This window comes from Hordeum vulgare, chromosome 6H, assembly GCF_904849725.1.
Source record: "Hordeum vulgare subsp. vulgare chromosome 6H, MorexV3_pseudomolecules_assembly, whole genome shotgun sequence".
NCBI classification, from domain to species: Eukaryota; Viridiplantae; Streptophyta; class Magnoliopsida; order Poales; family Poaceae; genus Hordeum; species Hordeum vulgare.
The window spans coordinates 25,112,419-25,132,498 of record NC_058523.1 but is presented as its reverse complement, the minus strand read 5'-3'; the positions used below and the strand labels follow the sequence as shown (position 1 = coordinate 25,132,498).

The 20,080-nt window shown below is 42.7% G+C and overlaps 1 pseudogene; it reads left to right on the top strand.

Annotated features, from left to right (window-relative positions):
- The first annotated feature begins 18,001 nt into the window (after positions 1-18,001).
- LOC123404963 lies at positions 18,002-20,080 on the top strand (annotated as a pseudogene).

The following is a 20,080-nucleotide window of genomic DNA, read 5'->3' as shown; positions in this document are numbered from 1 at the left end:
ACTACCCCTTTTGAGACTACTTTCAAAGCATAGATCAACTACCAAGCCACGCACCGCTGCGTTCTATAAGATATAAGTGAAGCACATAGAGAAAAAGTATCTAGCTCAAAAGATATAAGTGAAGCACATGTGAGCTGAATTGTCTACCAAAAGATATAAGTGAAGCTCGACAAAATCACGGTGTGTGCATGTCTCTCTCTCTAGGTGTGCAGCAAGGATGATCGTGACACAACAAAAATAAAAGACTCCTACGATACAAGATGCTCCAAGCAAAAACACATAACATGTGGTGAATAAAAATATAGCCCCAAGTAACGTTACCGATGGATTGAAGACGAGAGAGGGGATACCTTCCCGGGGCATCCCCAAGCTTAGGCTTTTACGGCATCCTTGAATCTCTTGGGGTGCCTTGGGCATCCCCAAGCTTGAGCTCTTGCCACTCTTTTATCTCTTTGTCCATAAGAACTTCACCCAAAACATGAAAACTTCACAACACGAAACTTAAACAGAAACTCGTGATAACATTAGTACAAGAAAGCAAACCACCACTTCCTTATGTACTGTAGCAAACTTAAATTCTACTTGTGCTGATGTTGGGGTACTGTACTTTCAATCTTCCATGGCTAATACCCCCCGATACTATCCATAGTTTCATCAAAATAAGCAACCAACACAACAAAAAACAGAATCTGTTAACAGCAGACCAGTCTGTAGCAATATGTATGTTTTGTATACCTCTGGTACTTCAAAAATTCTGAAAAATTATGACAGTGTGAAGAATTTGCGTAGGAATCAGAAAAAATAAGAATAAACTCAAAAGCTATTACATAAAAAATATTAAAATTATTTTCGTGAGCAAAAAGTTTGTGTCTTTTCCAGCATGATCAAACGATCATCCCCAAGACTAATCATAACGGTTTTGCTTGGCACAAACGCAAAAATAAACACAAAAAACACAATCATAGCAGAATTATGAAAGTGTAAAAAACACAAAACAGAAAGAAAAAAGAACAGATTCGTTGGGTTGCCTCCCAACAAACGCTTTTGTTTAACGCCCTTAGCTAGGTATTCGATGATGCTCTCACAAAAGACAAGAATTGAAGCACAACGAGAGCATCGTAAAGCATGTGAAAATCACATCTAAGTCTAACATACTTCCCATGCATAGGCATTTTATAGGAAAACAAATTGTCAAGACAACCAATAGCTGCCATATGCAAGGAAGAAGAAAGAGACAAGAGCAATCTCAACATCACGAGAGGTGATTTGGTAACATGAAAGTTTCTACCAACATATTTTACTCTCTCATAGCAATTACATATGGGATCATATTCAAATTCAATAATATAGCTATCCCATAGGATATTCTTTTCATGATCCACATGCATGCAAAGTTGACGCTCTTCAAAAATAGTGGGATTATCATCAAATAAAGTCATGACTTCTCCAATCCCACTTTCAGTATTGTTGCAAATACCATATTCATCATGAGGTTTGAACAAATTTTCAAGATCATAAGAAAGATCATCACCCCAATCATGATTATTGCAATAAGTAGTGGTCATAGCAAAACTAGCATCCCCAAGCTTAGGGTTTTGCATATTTTTAGCATGATTGTCACTAATAGGATTTATAGTGAAATCATTGGAGTCGTGCTTTTCATCCAAGGAGCCCTCGTGAATCACCTCATGAATTTCTTCCTCACAATTTTCAGATTCACGCATCTTACGCAAAACTCCAAAGAAATAGTCAATTGCCCTCATCTCACTAGCAATTTGTTCCACACGAGTAGGTCTCTTAAAGATACTAGCTAGTGAATGAGGATCCATATCAATAGATTTTCAGCAAGCGAAGATGCAAGCATATTGAAGGCACATGGCACACAAGCAAGCAAGAAAACTGGCAAAGGCAAAAGAAAACGGCGAAGGCGAAAGGCGAATGAAAACGGCAAATGTGAAGTAGGGGAGAGGAAAACGAGAGGCAACTAGCAACAAAAGTAAATGCAAGAGAAGAGTTTGTGAGACCTACTTGGATAGATCTTGATTTCTCCTCCCCGGCAACGGCGCCAGAAATACTTCTGATGTTTGTTATGTATCCCTTGCAACGGCGCCAGGAAATAGTTTTGTCGACGGCACCAGGAATCCTTCAGCTACGCCTACGCCTTAAGGGACTTCCTAGGGAAGTATGCAAAGGATTTCCCCCGTGGCCTTGGAGGCTTGCGTTGGTGTTCCCTCGAAGCGGAAAGGGTGATGTAGCACAACGATGGTAAGTATTTCCCTTAGTTTGAGAACCAAGGTATCAATCCGGTGGAAGAGTATCTCAAGATCTTGCACAAACACAAAAGCTTGCACCCAACGCTATGAAGGGGTTGTCAATCCCTTATAGATTGTTTGCCAAGTGAGAACTGAAAGCAACAAAGTAACAAAGGAAAGTAAAAGCGGAGGGGTAAATGATGGATGTGAATAGACCCGGGGGCCGTAGTGTTTACTAGTGGCTTCTCTCATGAAAGCAAGTAGACGGTGGGTGAACAAATTACTATCGAGCAATTGATAGAACCGCGCAAATCGTGATGATATCTATGCAATGATTATTTCTATAGGCATCACGTCCGAAACAAGTAGACTGATACTTTCTGCATCTACTACTATTACTCCACACGTCGACCGCTATCCAACATGCTTCTAGTGTATTAAGTCCATAAGAACAGAGTATCGCCTTAAGCAAGATGACATGATGTAGAGGGATAATCTCAAACCAATGATAAAACCCCCATCTTTTTACCCTTGATGGCAACTACTTGATGTGTGCCTTGCTGCCCCTCTGTCACTCAGAAAGGTCACCACATGGTAGAACCCAAAACCAAGCACTTCTCCCATTGCAAGAATCATAGATCTAGTTGGCCAAACAAAACCTAAGACTCGGAGAGACTTACAAGGATATCAAATCATGCATATAACAAATTAGCAAAGACTCAAATATATATCATAGATAATCTGATCACAAATCCACAATTAATCGGATCTCGACAAACACACCGCCAAAGAAGATTACATTGTATAGATCTCCATGAAGATCATGGAGAACTTTGTATTGAAGATCCAAGAGAGAGAAGAAGCCATCTAGCTACTAACTACGAACCCGTAGGTCTGAAGTGAACTACTCACGAGTCATTGGAGGGGCGATGATGATGATGAAGAGGCCCTCCAACTCCAAAGTCCCCTCCAGCAGGGCGCCGGGAAGGGTCTCCAGATGAGATCTCGCAGAAACGGAAGCTTGCGGCGGCGGAAAAGTATTTTCGACGCTCCCCTGATTTTTTGCGGAATATTTGGGAATTTATAGGTCAAAGACCTAGGTCAGGGGCGGCCAGGGAGGCCACAAGCCTGCCCATCGCCGCCTCCCCATGGTGGCGGAGTGGGGGCTTGTGGGCTCCCTGGAGCCCACCTGGCTTTGCCCAAAAGCCCCTGGTCTTCTTCCCTTCGGGAAAAAATCATTTCGGGGTTTTTCTTCCGTTTGGACTCCGTTCCAAAATCAGATCTGAAAAGAGTCAAAAACACGGAAAAAACAGGAACTGGCACTTGGCACTGAATTAATAAGTTAGTCCCAAAAAAGATATAAAAGGTACATAAAACAACCAAAGAAGACAAGATAACAGCGTGAAACCATAAAAAATTATAGATACGTTTGAGACGTATCAAGCATCCCCAAGCTTAACTCCTGCTCGTCCTCGAGTAGGGAAGTGATAAGAATGAATTTTTGATGCTTTCATGCTACCTAATATAGGTGTCCTTTGTAATTCCTCTTATGTGACATGAATGTTCAGATTCATTAGATTCAAAACAATAGTTTTCTATTGACGTGGAAACAATAATAATTCAAGCAAACTAGCAAAGTAATTATGAACTTTCAAAATAATAAGGCCAAAAGAAAGTTATCCCTACAAAAGCATATAGTCTGGCTATGCTCTATCATCATTGCACGACGAATTTAAATCATGCACAACCCCGGTATTGGCCAAGTAATTGTTTCACACCTTTACTTTCTCAAACATTTTCAACTCTCACGCAATACATGAGCATGAGCCATGGTTATAGCACTATAGATGGTGTGGAATGTAGTGGAGGTTGCAAGACAAAAAAGGAGAAGATAGTCACATTAACTAGGCATATCAATGAGCTGTGGAGATGCTCATCAATAGATATCAATGTGAATGAGTAGGGATTGCCATACAAATGATGCACTAGAGCTACGAGTATGTGAAAGCTCTTAAAGAAAACTAGTGGGTGTGCATCCAACTTGCTTGCTCACGAAGACCTAAGGCAATTTTGAGGAAGCCTATCATTGGAATATACAAGCCAAGTTATATAATGAAAATTTCCCACTAGCTATATGGTGGTGACAAAACGAGAGACTCTCAACCATGAAGATCATGGTGCTTAATCTGCAGAAGTGTGGAAAAAGTGGTAGCATTGTCCCTTCTCTCTTTTTCTCTTATTTTTTTTGGTGGGCTCTTTGGCCTCTTTTTTTAGTGGGCTTCTTTGGCCTCTTTTATTTCCTCACATGGGACAATGCTCCATTAATGATGATCATCACACTTTCAACTCAAAACTTAGAGTAACGATGACTCTATATGGAATGCCTTCGGTAGTGTACCGTGGCAATGATCTAGCATGGCATAGACATCAATGGAAACATCATGCTAGCTATCTTACGATCGTGCAAAGGCAAGTAGACGTGGTGGCACATGTCATGGTGGTAGTTGCATGGCAATATATATCTCAATGACTTTGAAAAAGCCATAGTAGGTAGGTATGGTGGCTATTTTGAGGGAGGCTAACGGTGGGTTTTGTGCACCGGCGAAAGTTGCACGACACTAAGAAGATAGTGATGGTGGAAGGTGAAAGTGCATCTAAACCATGGACTCAACATTAGTCATGAAGAACTCATATACTTGTTGCCAAGAATTTATTAGTAATCAAAACAAAGAATTCAACGCATACTCCTAGGGGAAGGGTTGGTAGGTATAAACCATCGCGTGATCCCGACCGCCACGCAAAGGATGACAATCAATATACTAATCATGCTCAGGTTTCATCACATAGCGGTTCACCATACGTGCATGCTACGGGAATCACTAACTTCAACACAAGTATTTCTAGATCCACAACACCTTACTAGCATGACTTTCAATATTACCATAACCACAACTCAAAACTAATTGAGATGAATGAAACTTCTCTAATTATTCAATGCACATGAAGGTGGAAGTTTCCGTATCCCTTTGGATAACTACCCCTTTTGAGACTACTTTCAAAGCATAGATCAACTACCAAGCCACGCACCGCTGCGCTCTAAAAGATATAAGTGAAGCACATAGAGCAAAAGTATCTAGCTCAAAAGATATAAGTGAAGCACATGTGAGCTGAATTGTCTACCAAAAGATATAAGTGAAGCTCGACAAAATCACGGTGTGTGCATGTCTCTCTCTCTAGGTGTGCAGCAAGGATGATTGTGACACAACAAAAATAAAAGACTCCTACGATACAAGACGCTCCAAGCAAAAATACATAACATGTGGTGAATAAAAATATAGCCCCAAGTAACGTTACCGATGGATTGAAGACGAGAGAGGGGATGCCTTCCCAGGGCACCCCCAAGCTTAGGTTTTTACGACATCCTTGAATCTCTTGGGGTGCCTTGGGCATCCCCAAGCTTGAGCTCTTGCCACTCTTTTATCTCTTTGTCCATAAGAACTTCACCCAAAACTTGAAAATTTCACAACACGAAACTTGAACACAAACTCGTGATAACATTAGTACAAGAAAGCAAACCACCACTTCCTTAGGTACTGTAGAAAACTTAAATTTTACTTGTGCTGATGTTGGGGTACTGTACTTTCAATCTTCCATGGCTAATACCCCCCCGATACTATCCATAGTTTCATCAAAATAAGCAACCAACACAACTAAAACAGAATCTGTTAACAGCAGACCAGTCTGTAGCAATCTGTATGTTTCGTATACCTCTGGTACTTCAAAAATTCTGAAAAATTACGACAGTCTGAAGAATTTGCGTAGCAATCAGCAGAAAAAATAATAACTCAAAAGCTATTACAGAAAAAATGTTAAAATTCTTTTCGTGAGCAAAAAGTTTCTGTCTTTTCCAGCATGACCAAACGATCATCCCCAAGACTAATCATAACGGTTTTGCTTGGCACAAACGCAAAAATAAACACAAAAAACACAATCATAACAGAATTATGAAAGTGTGAAAAACACAAAACAGAAAGAAAAACAATAGATTCGTTGGGTTGCCTCCAAACAAGCGCTTTTGTTTAACGCCCTTAGCTAGGCATTCGATGATGCTCTCACAAAAGACAAGAATTGAAGCACAACGAGAGCATCCTAAAGCATGTGAAAATCACATCTAAGTCTAACATACTTCCTATGCATATGCATTTTATAGGAAATCAAATTGTCAAGAAAACCAATAGCTGCCATATGCAAGGAAAAAGAAAGAGACAAGAGCAATCTCAACATCACGAGAGGTGATTTAGTAACATGAAAGTTTCTACCAACATATTTTCCTCTCTCATAGCAATTACATATGGGATCATATTCAAATTCAACAATATAGCTATCCCATAGGATATTCTTTTCATGATCCACATGCATGCAAAGTCGACGCTCTTCAAAAATAGTGGGATTATCATCAAATAAAGTCATGACTTCTCCAATCCCACTTTCAGTATTGTTGCAAATACCATATTCATCATGAGGTTTGAACAAATTTTCAAGATCATAAGAAAGATCATCACCCCAATCATGATTATTGCAATAAGTAGTGGTCATAGCAAAACTAGCATCCCCAAGCTTAGGGTTTTGCATATTTTTAGCATGATTGTCACTAATAGGATTTATAGTGAAATCATTGCAATCGTGCTTTTCATCCAAGGAGTCCTCGTGAATCACTTCATGAATTTCTTCCTCACAATTTTCAGATTCACGCATCTTACACAAAACTCCAAAGAAATAGTCAATTGCCCTCAACTCACTAGCAATTTGTTCCACACGAGTGGGTCTCTTAAACAGACTAGCTAGTGGATGAGGATCCATATCAATAGATTTTCAGCAAGCGAAGATGCAAGCATCTTGAAGGCACATGGCACACAAGCAAGCAAGAAAACCGGCAAAGGCAAAAGAAAACGGCAAAGGCGAAAGGCGAATGAAAACGGAAAATGTGAAGTGGGTGAGAGGAAACCGAGAGGCAACTGGCAACAAAAGTAAATGCAAGAGAAGAGTTTGTGAGACCTACTAGGATAGATCTTGATTTCTCCTCCCCGGCAACGGCGCCAGAAATACTTCTGATGTTCGTTGTGTATCCCTTGCAACGGCGCCAGGAAATAGTTGTGTCGACGGCACGAGGAATCCTTCAGCTACGGCTATGCCTTAAGGGACTTCCTAGGCAAGTATGCAAAGGATTTCCCCCGTGGCCTTGGAGCCTTGCGTTGGTGTTCCCTCGAAGCAGAAGGGTGATGTAGCACAACGGCGATAAGTATTTCCCTCAGTTTGAGAACCAAGGTATCGATCCGGTGGAAGAGTATCTCAAGATCCTGCACAAACACAAAAGCTTGCACCCAACGCTATGAAGGGGTTCTCAATCCCTTATAGATTGTTTTCCAAGTGAGAAATGAAAGCAACAAAGTAACAAAGCAAAGTAAAAGCGGAGGTGTAAACGATGGATGTGAATAGACCCGGGGGCCGTAGTGTTTACTAGTGGCTTCTCTCATGAAAGCAAGTAGACGGTGGGTGAAAAAATTACTGTCGAGCAATTGATAGAACCGCGCAAAGTCGTGATGATATCTATGCAATGATTATTTCTATAGACATCACGTCCGAAACAAGTAGACCGATACTTTCTGCATCTACTAATATTACTCCACACGTCGACCGCTATCCAGCATGCATCTAGTGTATTAAGTCCATAAGAACAGAGTAACGCCTTAAGCAAGATGACATGATGTAGAGGGATAATCTCAAACCAATGATAAAAAACCCCATCTTTTTACCCTTGATGGCAACTACTTGATGTGTGCCTTGCTGCCCCTACTGTCACTGGGAAAGGTCACCACATGGTAGAACCCAAAACCAAGCACTTCTCCCATTGCAAGAATCATAGATCTAGTTGGCCAAACAAAACCCAAGACTCGGAGAGACTTACAAGGATATCAAATCATACATATAACAAATCAGGAAAGACTCAAATATATATCATAGATAATCCGATCACAAATCCACAATTCATCGGATCTCGACAAACACACCGCCAAAGAAGATTACATCGTATAGATCTCCATGAAGATCATGGAGAATTTTGTATTGAAAATCCAAGAGAGAGAAGAAGCCATCTAGCTACTAACTACGGACCCGTAGGTCTGAAGTGAACTACTCACGAGTCATTGGAGGGGCGATGATGATCATGAAGAGGCCCTCCAACTCCAAAGTCCCCTCCGGCAGGGCGCCGGGAAGGATCTCCAGATGAGATCTCGCGGAAACGGAAGCTTGCGGCGGCGGAAAAGTATTTTCGAGGCTCCCCTGATTTTTTGCGGAATATTTGGGAATTTATAGGACAAAGGCCTAGGTCAGGGGCGGCCAGGGAGGCCACAAGCTTGCCCACCGCCGCCTCCCCTGGTGGCGGACTGGGGGCTTGTGGGCTCCCTGGAGCCCACCTGGCTTGGCCCAAAAGCCCCTGTTCTTCTTCCGTTCGGGAAAATATCATTTCGGGGTTTTTCTTCCGTTTGGACTCCATTCCAAAATCAGATCTGGAAAGAGTCAAAAACACGGAAAAAACAGGAACTGACACTTGGCACTGAATTAATAAGTTAGTCCCAGAAAAGATATAAAAGGTACATAAAACAACCAAAGAAGACAAGATAACAGTGTGAAACCATCAAAAATTATAGATACGTTTGAGACGTATCAGTGGCCCACTGGTCCACCTCCTCCGGTGGATCTTTGCGCATGTATTTTTCTTTTAGTCCAGGAAAAATCTTCGTAAATTTTCAGGACATTCCGAGAACTTTTATTTCTGCACAAAAACAACACCATGGCAATTCTGCTGAAAACAGCGTTAGTCCGGGTTAGTTCCATTCAAATCATGCAAGTTAGAGTCCAAAACAAGGGCAAAAGTGTTCGGAAAAGTAGATACGACGGAGACGTATCAACTCCCCCAAGCTTAAAGCCTTGCTTGTCCTCAAGAAACTCAGTTGACAAACTGAGAGAGACAAAAGAAAAACTTTGACGAACTCTGTTTGATCTTGTGGTTGCAACTATGTCTAACTCAAACCAGAATTTCAGCAAGATCACAAGCAAACGACATAAGCAAATGACATCTAGGATTCTAGGTCTCACGGTAAACTCATATCAATGGCATAATCAACTAGCAAGCAAATAATAATAAGTCTCGAACGTCAACACTTCAATCAAAACAACATGAAGTAGTACGAATAGATGGTATCCCGCTAGCTCTTTCTGAGACCGCAAAACATAAATGCAGAGCACCTTAAAAGACCAAGGGCTGGATAAACATTGTAATTCAAGGCAAAGAAGATCCAGTCATAGTCACACTCACCCCAGTTAAAAGCAAAGCATAAAAATGACAGAGGTGCTCTCTAATTGGTTCTTTTGTAAGAGGAGGATGACTCAACAGGAAAATAAATAGACAGGCCCTTCGCAGAGGGAAGCATTGATTTGCATAGGTGCCAGAGCTCAAGCTTTGAAAACAGAGATAATAATTTTGGGTGGCATGCTTTCATTGTCAACGCAATGACCAAGAGTTCTCAATATCTTCCACGCTACACATGTTATAGGCGGTTCCCAAACAGAAAAGTAAAGTTTTGACTCCCTCACCACCAATCAATCACACTCCACGGCTAGCCGAATCCTCGGGTACCGTCCATACCAACATCAATCTTGGGGGAGTTTTGTTTGCAATTATCTTTTCGATTTGAGCATGGAACTGGGAATTCCAATTACCGGCCCCTTTCTCGTGAATGATAGTGAATAAACACATATCGAGGATAACACGCCTAGCATGAAAGATACCAATAGCCCCCTGTCGCCACATGAGCGGTTCGGGCATGCAAAACAGATTATTTCTTGAAGGTTTAGAGAGTGGCACATGCAAATTTACTTGGAACGACAGGTAGATAACACATATAGGTAGGTATGGTGGACTCATATGGCACAACTTTGGATTTATGGAAGGGGATGCACAAGTAGTATTCCCGCTTAGTACAACTGAAGGCTAGCAAAAGACTGGGAGGCGACCAACTAGAGAGCGACAACAGTCATCAAAATGCATTGAGATTAACTAACATTGAGTGCAAGCATGAGTAGGACATAAATCACCATGAACATGAATAGCATAGAGGCTATGTTGATTTTGTTTCAACTACATGCATGAACATGCGCCAAGTCAAGCCACTTGAAACATTCAAAGGAGGATACCATCCTATCATACTACATCATAGTCATCTCAAAATTCATGTGGGCATCCAAGACAAACCATTATAAACTCCTAGCTAAGTAAGCATGGCATAAGCAACTATGATCTCTAAGTTGTCATTGCAAACATGTTTCTCTCACAACAAAGCTGAATCAGGCATGATGAGCTAGTCATATTTACAAAAACAAAATAGATCGAGTTCATACCAGCTTTTCCAGGCTCAGTCACTTCATCATATATCGTCATTATTGCCTTTCACTTGCACGACCGAACGATGTGAACAATAATAAGCGTGCTCGTGCATTGGACTAAAGCTGGAATCTGCAGGCAAACACAAAGGAGAAGACAAAGTAATATGGCTCTTTGAAAGCTAAACAGGTATGCATGCAAGATCCACTAAACATTGTAACCAATATCTTCTACCTTGACCCAAAGAAAAAAGAAAACTATCTACACGGGAAAGCTCCCAACAAGCAAAAGAAGAAAAAGAAAATATTTTTGGTTTTTCTCAAACTAGACAGACACACAAAAAAGAAAATAAACTAGCATGGATGATAAGTGGCAAAGTGTGAACACCGGCTAACAAGGTGAAAGCATAAGCAAGAATGTAAAGTCGGTGAGAACACGTACTCCCCCAAGCTTAGGCTTTTGGCCTAAGTTGGTCTACTCCCAAGGATGGTCCTGGCGAAACCCAAAATCATAATCGGGGTTATACGGGAGCGCTGCAGCCACTGCCTGAATAGCTGCCTCACGGAGATGAGCAGCCTTTGCCTCCCTCTCATACTCCACTGCCTCTCCTATGGTTATGTAATATCTCTGTTTTACCTGAAAGTCAAAGAAGGCAGGAGCAGGAAGGGTAATATGGAAAACACACTGCCGGTTAAATATCAATCGGTATAGGAGGGATTCATCATCCCTCTCAAGGAACTGGTAGCGTGTCAAAGCGACGTGGTCAAGGAAAGCTGTATGGAGCAGGGGATCTCCTTCGCGGATCGTACTCCAAGAAAATTTGCTATGCGAGTAGCATAGATCCCACCAAAGAAATCCCCTTCATTAGCATTCTTATTCAGCCTCCTTGCTATTATAGCTCCCATGTTGAAACTTTTATCACCCGTTAATTTCCCCAAAATAGTTCGGAGAATGGTGCTTTGAGAAAAGAGATCAAAAATCCCAGCAAGAGGAGCAAGAACATGGGTTTGAGCTGCGAAACGATTTTTTCTGGAGGTAGGAGAAGCGGATGAGAGCAAGAATGAGTGGAGGGGGTGCCTGTGGGCCCACAAGCCTGGGTGGCGCGGCCAAGGGGGGTGCCCGCGCCCCTAGGGCTTGTGGCCCACTGGTGTGGCCCCCAGACAGACTCTTTGTCTCAGAATTTTTCAAAAATTCCAGAAAAAATCATACTTGATTTTCAGGATGTTCGGAGAACTTTTATTTTCGGGGTACTTTTCTACCGGACGCTAAAACAGAAAACAGGGAAAACTAAACTAAACCTATCATTTTTCTTCTAAGCAATCGAAGGTGAAAGCTTGGAACAGAGGTTTGTGACTCCTCGATTCATCCATCTCATGGTCATCGAAAGAAATCCGTCAGTGAGGTTGATCAAGCCTCTTTGACAAACCTTTTTGAATCGCAAAAGAGAATGGAGAATTTTCGAATAGTCACTAGGTCACCTCAATGGGGATATGTATCTCCCCAACAAGCAAATAATACTTCATCTTGACACGAGGAATAGGGCATTCAAAGCTCCCAATAAGAATCGATGAAGTTTTTTCGATAGCATTGATGCAATGTACTCGATATTGTTTCTTCGGAAAGTGCACCGTATGATCATTACCCTTGACATGGAAAGTGACATTGCCTTTGGTGCAATCTATAACAGCCCCAGTAGTGTTTAAAAAGGGTCTTCCTATGATGACCGCCATGGCATCGTCCTCAGGAATATCCAAGATAACAAAGTCTGTTAAGATAGTGGTGTTAGCAACCACAACAGGCACATCCTCGCAAATGCCGATAGGGAAAGCAGTTGATTTGTCGGCCATTTGCAGAGAGATTTTACTGGGTGTCAACTTATCCAGTTCAAGTCTACGATAAAGAGAGAGAGGCATAACACTAACACCGGCTCCAAGATTGCATAACGCAGCTCTAACGTAGTTGCTTTAATGGAGCAAGGTATAGTGGGCACACCGAGATCACCTAGTTCTCTTAGGAGTTCCACCCTTGAAGGTATAATTAGAGAGCATGGTGGAAATCTCAACCTCAGGTATCCTCCTCTTATTAGTCACAATATCTTTCATGTACTTAGCATACGGAGACATCTTGAGCATATCCGTCAAACGTGTCTGCAGAAAGACATGTGTGATCATTTCAACGAAGCGCTCAAAATCCTGATCATCCTTTTTCTTTGATGGTCTGGGAGGAAAGGGCATAGGTTTCTGAACCCACGGTTCCCTTTCTTTACCATGCTTCCTAGCAGCGAAGTCATTCTTATCGTATCTCTTAGTCTTAGGCTGTGGGTTATCAAGATCAACAGGTTCAATCTCCACATCCTTTTCATTGCTAGGTTGAGCATATTCATGAACATCACTATTGATATTATCATTAGGATCATGTTCATCACCAGATTGTGTTTCAGCATCAGAGACGAAGACATCGTTTGGACTCTCAGGTGTAGCAGCAACAGGGTTGCTAGCGTGCAAGTTCCTATCATCTTTCTTCTTCTTTCTAGGATGACTAGGTGCATCAGTGCTAACTCCTTGAGAATCTTGTTCAATTCTCTTCGGATGACCCTCAGGATACAAAGGTTCCTGGGTCATTCTACCGCCTCTAGTAACGACTCTAACGGAATTGTCATTCAACTCATTGAGCAAGTCATTCTGAGCTTTAAATACTTGTTCTACTTGAGTAGTAACCATAGAGGCATGTTTACTCAGGAGCTTAAGATCATTGACATTTCTGTCCACACAAGCACTTAAATGACTAAGCATACGAGCATTTTGTTCCAATTGTCTGCTAACATAATCATTGAAACTTTGTTGTTTGGCAACGAAGTTATCAAATTCATCCAGGCATAAGCTAGCAGGTTTATCAAAAGGAATATCACTCTCATCAAACCTACGTAGAGAATTTACTTCTACTACCTGTATTGGGTTATCGAGACCGTGGATCTCTTTGATAGGTGGTAGATTTTTGACATCTTCAGATTTAATGCCTTTCTCTCGCATAGATTTCTTGGCTTCTTGCATATCTTCAGGACTGAGGAATAGAATACCTCTTTTCTTCGGAGTTGGCTTAGGAGGTGGTTCAGGAATAGTCCAAGCATTCTCATTGCACAAGATGTTATTCAATAGAATCTCAGCTTGTTGTACAGTTTGTTCCCTAAAAACACTACCGGCACAACTATCTAGGTGGTCTTTAGAAGCATCGGCAAGTCCATTATAGAAGATATCAAGTATTTCACTCTTCTCAAGAGGGTGATCAGGCAAAGCATTCAGTATCTGGATGAGCCTCCCCCAAGCTTGTGGGAGACTCTCTTCTTCAGCTTGAGTAAAGTTGTATATTTCCTGCAAGGCAGCTTGCTTCTTATGGGGAGGGAAATATTTTTCAGAGAAGTAGTAGACCATATCCTGGGGGCTACGCACACAACCAGGAGCAAGAGAAGTGAACCAGAGATTTTTCTTTCCACTTGCGCAGTAGTTTCTCAACATCATAGCTATCCATACACGCAAGAAAGTCCTCAGCTATCTCTTAGTCCATATCATAGCGCTCAGGCATAACAGGCAATTCAGGCATAGTAGCAGGTTCTACTTCATGTATCAGCAGTTTGAGAAGTATCATCACGTCTAGCAGCAACTCTAGCAATATGTGCATCAAGGAATGCACCTAGTGGCAAAGCAGTATCAGGCATAGCAGGCATAGTATCAAGCAAAGCATCATCAGGCATAGTATCAAGCATAGCATCATCAAGCATAGTATCAAGCATAGCATCATCAAGCATAGTATCAAGCATAGCATCATCAGGCATAGTATCAAGCATAGCATCATCATAAGCATCATGGACAACAGAAGTAGCATCATCAAGCACAAGCGACATATCAAGATTTCTAGCAGGAGGCGAAGTCGCAAACTTACTCAAAACTGAAGGTGAATCAAGTGCAGAGCTAGATGGCAATTCCTTACCTCTCCTCGTAGTGGAAGGCAAGATTTTAGTTCTTGGATCTTTCAGATTCCTCATAGTGACCAGCAGACGTCAATCCCAAGTGACTCAGAGAATATAGTTGTGCTTCCTCGGCAACGGCGCCAGAAAAAACCTTGATAACCCACAAGTGTAGGGGATCGCAACAGTTTTCGAGGGTAGAGTATTCAACCCAAATTTGTTGGTTCGCACAAGGGGAAGCGAAAGAATATTCTCAAGTATTAGCAGCTGAGTTTGTCAGATTCAACCACACCTGAAAGATTAGTGTCTGCAAGCAAGGTATCAGTAGCAAAGTAGTATGATAGCAACGGTGCCAGAAACGTCTTGCAACAAGTAGCAGCAAAGTAACAACAGTAGCAGTAGCAGCAGAGTAACAATAGTAGCAACAGAGTGGCCCAATCCCTTTTGTAGCAAGGGACAAGCCTAGACAAAGTAACGTAGCAAGGACCAGTAGTAAAAGACTCGTAGGCAGTGGATCGGTGATGGATGAGTATGACGGATGTGATTCATCATGTAACAGCTATAACACAGAGAGATATGTAACTAGCTCCCGTTCATCAATCTAATGTCGGCATGTATTCCGTATGTAGTCATACGTGCTTAGGGAAAAAAACTTGCATGACATCTATTGTCCATCCCTCCCGTGGCAGCGGGGTCCTAATGGAAACTATGGGATATTAAGGTTCTCCTTTTAGTAAAGAACCGGACCAACACATTAACACGTGGTGAATACATGAACTCCTCATAATATGGTCATCTCCGGGAGTGGTTCCGGCTATTGTCACTCCGGGGTTGCCGGGTCATAACACATAGTAGGTGACTACAACTTGCAAGATAGGATCTAAAACACACATATATTGGCGACAACATAATAGGTTCAGATCTGAAATCATGGCACTCGGGCCTTAGTGGCAAGCATTAAGCATAGCCAAGTAGTAGCAACATCAATATAGAACATAGTGGATACTAGGGATCAATCCCCGTCAAAACTAACTCGATTACATGATAGATCTCATCCAACTCATCACCATCTAGCAAGCCTACGATGAGATTACTCACGAATGATGAAGAGCATCATGGAATTGTCGATGGAGAAAGGTTGATGATGACGATGGCCACGATTTCCCCTCTTCGGAGCCCGAAACTGACTCCAAATCTGCCCTCTAGATGAAGAACAGGATGTGGCGGCGCCTCTGTATCGCAAAACGCGATGAAACCTTCTCTCTGATTCTTTTTCCGGGCGAGACGGAAGATATGGAGCTGAGTTTGGGGGCGGTGGAGCCACGTGGGCCCCACAAGCCCTCATGGCGCGGCCAGGGGGGTGGTCGCGGCCTGTGGGCTTGTGGCCCACTGGTCCACCTCCTCCGGTGGATCTTTGCGCAGGTATTTTTCCTTTATTCCAGAAAAAATCTCCATAAATTTTCAGGACATTCCGAGAACTTTTATTTCTGCACAAAAACAACACCATGGCAATTCTGCTGAAAACAGCGTTAGTCTGGGTTAGTCCCATTCAAATCATGCAAGTTAGAGTCCAAAACAAGGGCAAAAGAGTTTGAAAAAGTAGATACGACGGAGACGTATCAGTCGTCACTTGGTGCGTTCTCAACCACTGACATGTGTCGCGTTCTGAGCGTTTCCTTCAGATCTCTTTTTTTCCACGTGTTTTTGGCTTTTTAGATTGGTTTTTTTCTGATTTTTTGGTGTTTCAGTTTTTCCTGATCAAATTTTCGGTTTTTCGATTCATCTAAACCTAACCAAATTCATGTCAATTCTGACATTTTTCATTGAATAAAATTTAACCTACTTTAAATCCTTGCTGGCTTGTGTGTTCCAAGTTCTTTTGTCGTTTCTCAGTCCGACCGTCACCTTCGAAAAGCAAAATTGCGGGTTGTTGGCGAGGAGTAGAGTAGGACATGGGACATGGACATGGCCCACATGAGACACGAGATGTGCCCATGCCCACGTCCTACTCTTCCTGTCAGAGTGCACCATGTGGACATCACAGGTCGGGATGAGGTACATGATCGACGTAGACGGGTCGGCCTTGTGGTTGTCGTGGCCCGACATGAATTACATGGTTGACACGAATGGCGAAGAGCCCGTCCGTGATCGCATGCGCTCGTGCCACCTCCATGTCCGTGATCGTGTGGCAGCCAGGGTGCGTCCTCACATAGCTCCCGATGCTACTCAACAAAGTACGGATCCTCCGCGATCATGGCCAGCACGGCCTCCTCGCTCACAAACTCGTTGTAGATTTTCCTCTCCGTCATCCGACGATGCGCGACGAGGGAGAGGTTGTAGCATCGTCCACATAGGTTTGTTAGTCTGCATTTCACATGTTATGTATGTCTGATGTAGTTGTTGATTCTGTAGGGGATGGAACCAGTCGGGTGCTCAACGCGTCACGGTGGTCATTCAAGATATTTTTATCGTTATGTTAAACTTCCGACGTCAGAGTTTTAGGGGTGGCAAATTATTTTTTTATGGCAATTTATGTTGTATCGAGAATGTCAAATTCATTTGGCAAGCACTGCAAATCCTTACAGAAAAGTAAACAAGACGTATTTTGTCGTGCTTACTAAAGGAAAATGATATTCTTACAAAAACATAATTCCTTAAGAATATTCGATTTGTCACCCAAAAAAGTCTTGTTGTTCGCTGTATATTAAAAGAAAATATTTGTGTGAAAAGGCTCTCTTTGCAACTTTAATCTAAGAATTTTGGCATGACTACCACCGAATGCAGTTTATGATACTATTGACCTAAAGAATAAAAGTGTGTAAAAATATCAAGTTGCAAATAATTATTTAAAAAAAATGGAATGGCCTGGTGTTTTTCATGGAATTGTTAAATACTTAATCTTTGTTCTTAATTGCTCTGAAGTGATTGACTCTTAAAAAATTTATGTTTATCTAATTATATATAAGCTTACCTGTAAAGACCAACACCCTGGAGCCGTATATAGTTCTGAAATTTCTCACACCAAACCTCATCATTCAAATAAATGACAGGAATCTACGCGGACGCTCCGTCCATTACATCTAGATATACAACCTCTAGAGGCTCGGAGCCCGAAGACAAACTCAAAGAACAAGCACCACAATTTGTCCGAGCGCCGCTTCAAAGCGGACTAAAATAACCCTAACCTAAATTACTAACCAACTTATATTTATTTGGATCAACTAAAGTTGTCCTATGTAATTTCTTAGGATAGTTATAATAAGGCACTCTCAAGTAGTATGACTTTAGTTGGATGACAGAAAGAAAGAATAGCAGAACAAAACTGTCAATCCAGAGAAGGTAAACAAAATGAGTCGTCTCTCTTTTGACGGACAAACTCGGAAAGGAAGGCGGAGGAGTCGAACGTTCGATTCTCGTGGCGGCGGCGGCGGCGGCGACGACAAGAAGTCTGGACTTGCTAATGCTGGCCGCCAGATGAGGTACGTGACGCGACGCCGCCGCAAAGCATCATTCCGTCAAATGCCATCTCATCCCCACTCGTTTGATCGTTTCTTTGCTTCGCAGCGAGGACGATGCCGGCCACCTGTTCGACGGAATGCCTTCCATGAAGAAGCGCATGAGTGCCACCGCCGGTGAGCACCACGCCACCACCAACCGCATCGTCGCCCTCCCCGATAATATCCTCCACCACATGCTCTCCTTCCTCCCAGCACGGACGTGCATGCTCGCCAGGCGCCGGCGCCATCTTTGGAGGTCCACCGCAGGCGACAGGCCTTGACAGTGAGGAGCTTGTCAGGTACAAGACCTCCGTAAGTTCGTGGACCGTCTACTGATCCTGCGTGAGCACAACCACCTAGACATTGTTGAGATCAAAATCGATAAATTCGATGATGATGATGATGTGTCCTGTGTGAACCTATGGACCCGTTTTACCGTGATGTGCAAACTTCGAGCGCTCATCCTTCATATCCTTGAGTATGACGAGCTTTACCTACACGATCTGCCTCTTCTTCTCAGCATTTGGGAACACTGAAGGATCTGACGATGAATGATTGTGGCATCAATGCTGATAGGATGTCGTTCCGTACCCTTAAAAAATTTAGCGTCACTTGTTGCCACTCAGTTTGCCGGATCCGTGTCTCTGTTCCGGGCCTTTGTCTCTCTAGAACTAGAAGGCTTTATGGGTATGACCCCTTTCCTTGAAGGCATGGCATTACTAGAAGCCGCATGTGTAAATCTTGGCGATAAATGCAAACTGGTGTTTTCTCTTGAGGCGGTGGAGCTAATGATAATGCGTGTAAGTATTGTGTTCCTATTAGTGAGGATTGCAGCAGGGATAGTGTGCTTATGGCTGGTATCTCAAGGGCTAAACACACCTCAACCTGATATCTGAATTTGGAAAGGTATGTCACCATCTTTAACTCATTTATGGTATCCTTTTTTTGTGTTGCACTATCTACATCGTTGCTAGAGGCAATAAACAGATTACGTTTGTATCACCACGGATCGTGGGATCCTAGACCATCACAATGCATTCTTAGTAAGTAGCATTACTTGATTGTTTACTTTTGTATACGTTCCAGTTCATCTTCTCAAGAGATTTTAAGCACTATCCTACATTTCGCAAGTTAAAAACTTTATTACTCAACAAGTACTGGCGTGAGGCTCCGGATTTGGATCCACTACCTTGCATTCTGAAAAATTCACCAGTTGTAGAGAAGCTCACTCTTCAACTTTGTTCCAGGGTATAAATCTTATTGTATACGTGTTCTTACAAGACACCGTCCACCATATATATAGAAACATCGGCCACTTTTGATGGAAATTTATGTGGGGTATCTTTGTCCACACCTCAGTTAAACATTTGAGGAAAAACTCCAGATATTATTGTTAGAGTTATAATATAAATCATGTACCCTTTTGTATTTATTCCAATATATAAGGGGTTTCCTGCATATAGTAGTCCACGTGCACATGTATATATACCGGCCTATGGCCTCATGGGAATACAAGTTGCATATTCCTAACATGGTATTGGAGCTAGGTCAATTTTCTGCACGCTGCAACTCGTGCAATTGATCTGTCTCTCCTCTCCCGATCGAGCTCGTCCTCGATCTCCTGTTCCTGATCGAACTCATCCTCGATCTCCTCCTCCCGCCCCGATTAAAGCTGCTGCCTCGCTCGAATCCGCTCGGTCTCCCATCATCCTCGAGCTGCTCTGGTGCCGCTGTTTCGGTCTCCCGACCCGCTCGACATCTCCAGTCCCGCCGCTTCCGCCGCCGCCAGCCGCCGCCGCTAGCCGCCCTCAATCTGGCCGCCGCACTCATCCTCGATCTGCTGCACCAGTCCCGCCGCCTCCGCTGCCGCCAGCCGCCCTCAATTCGGCCGCCGCACTCCGTCGCGTGGCTCGCCTGCGCCTTGTCGTGA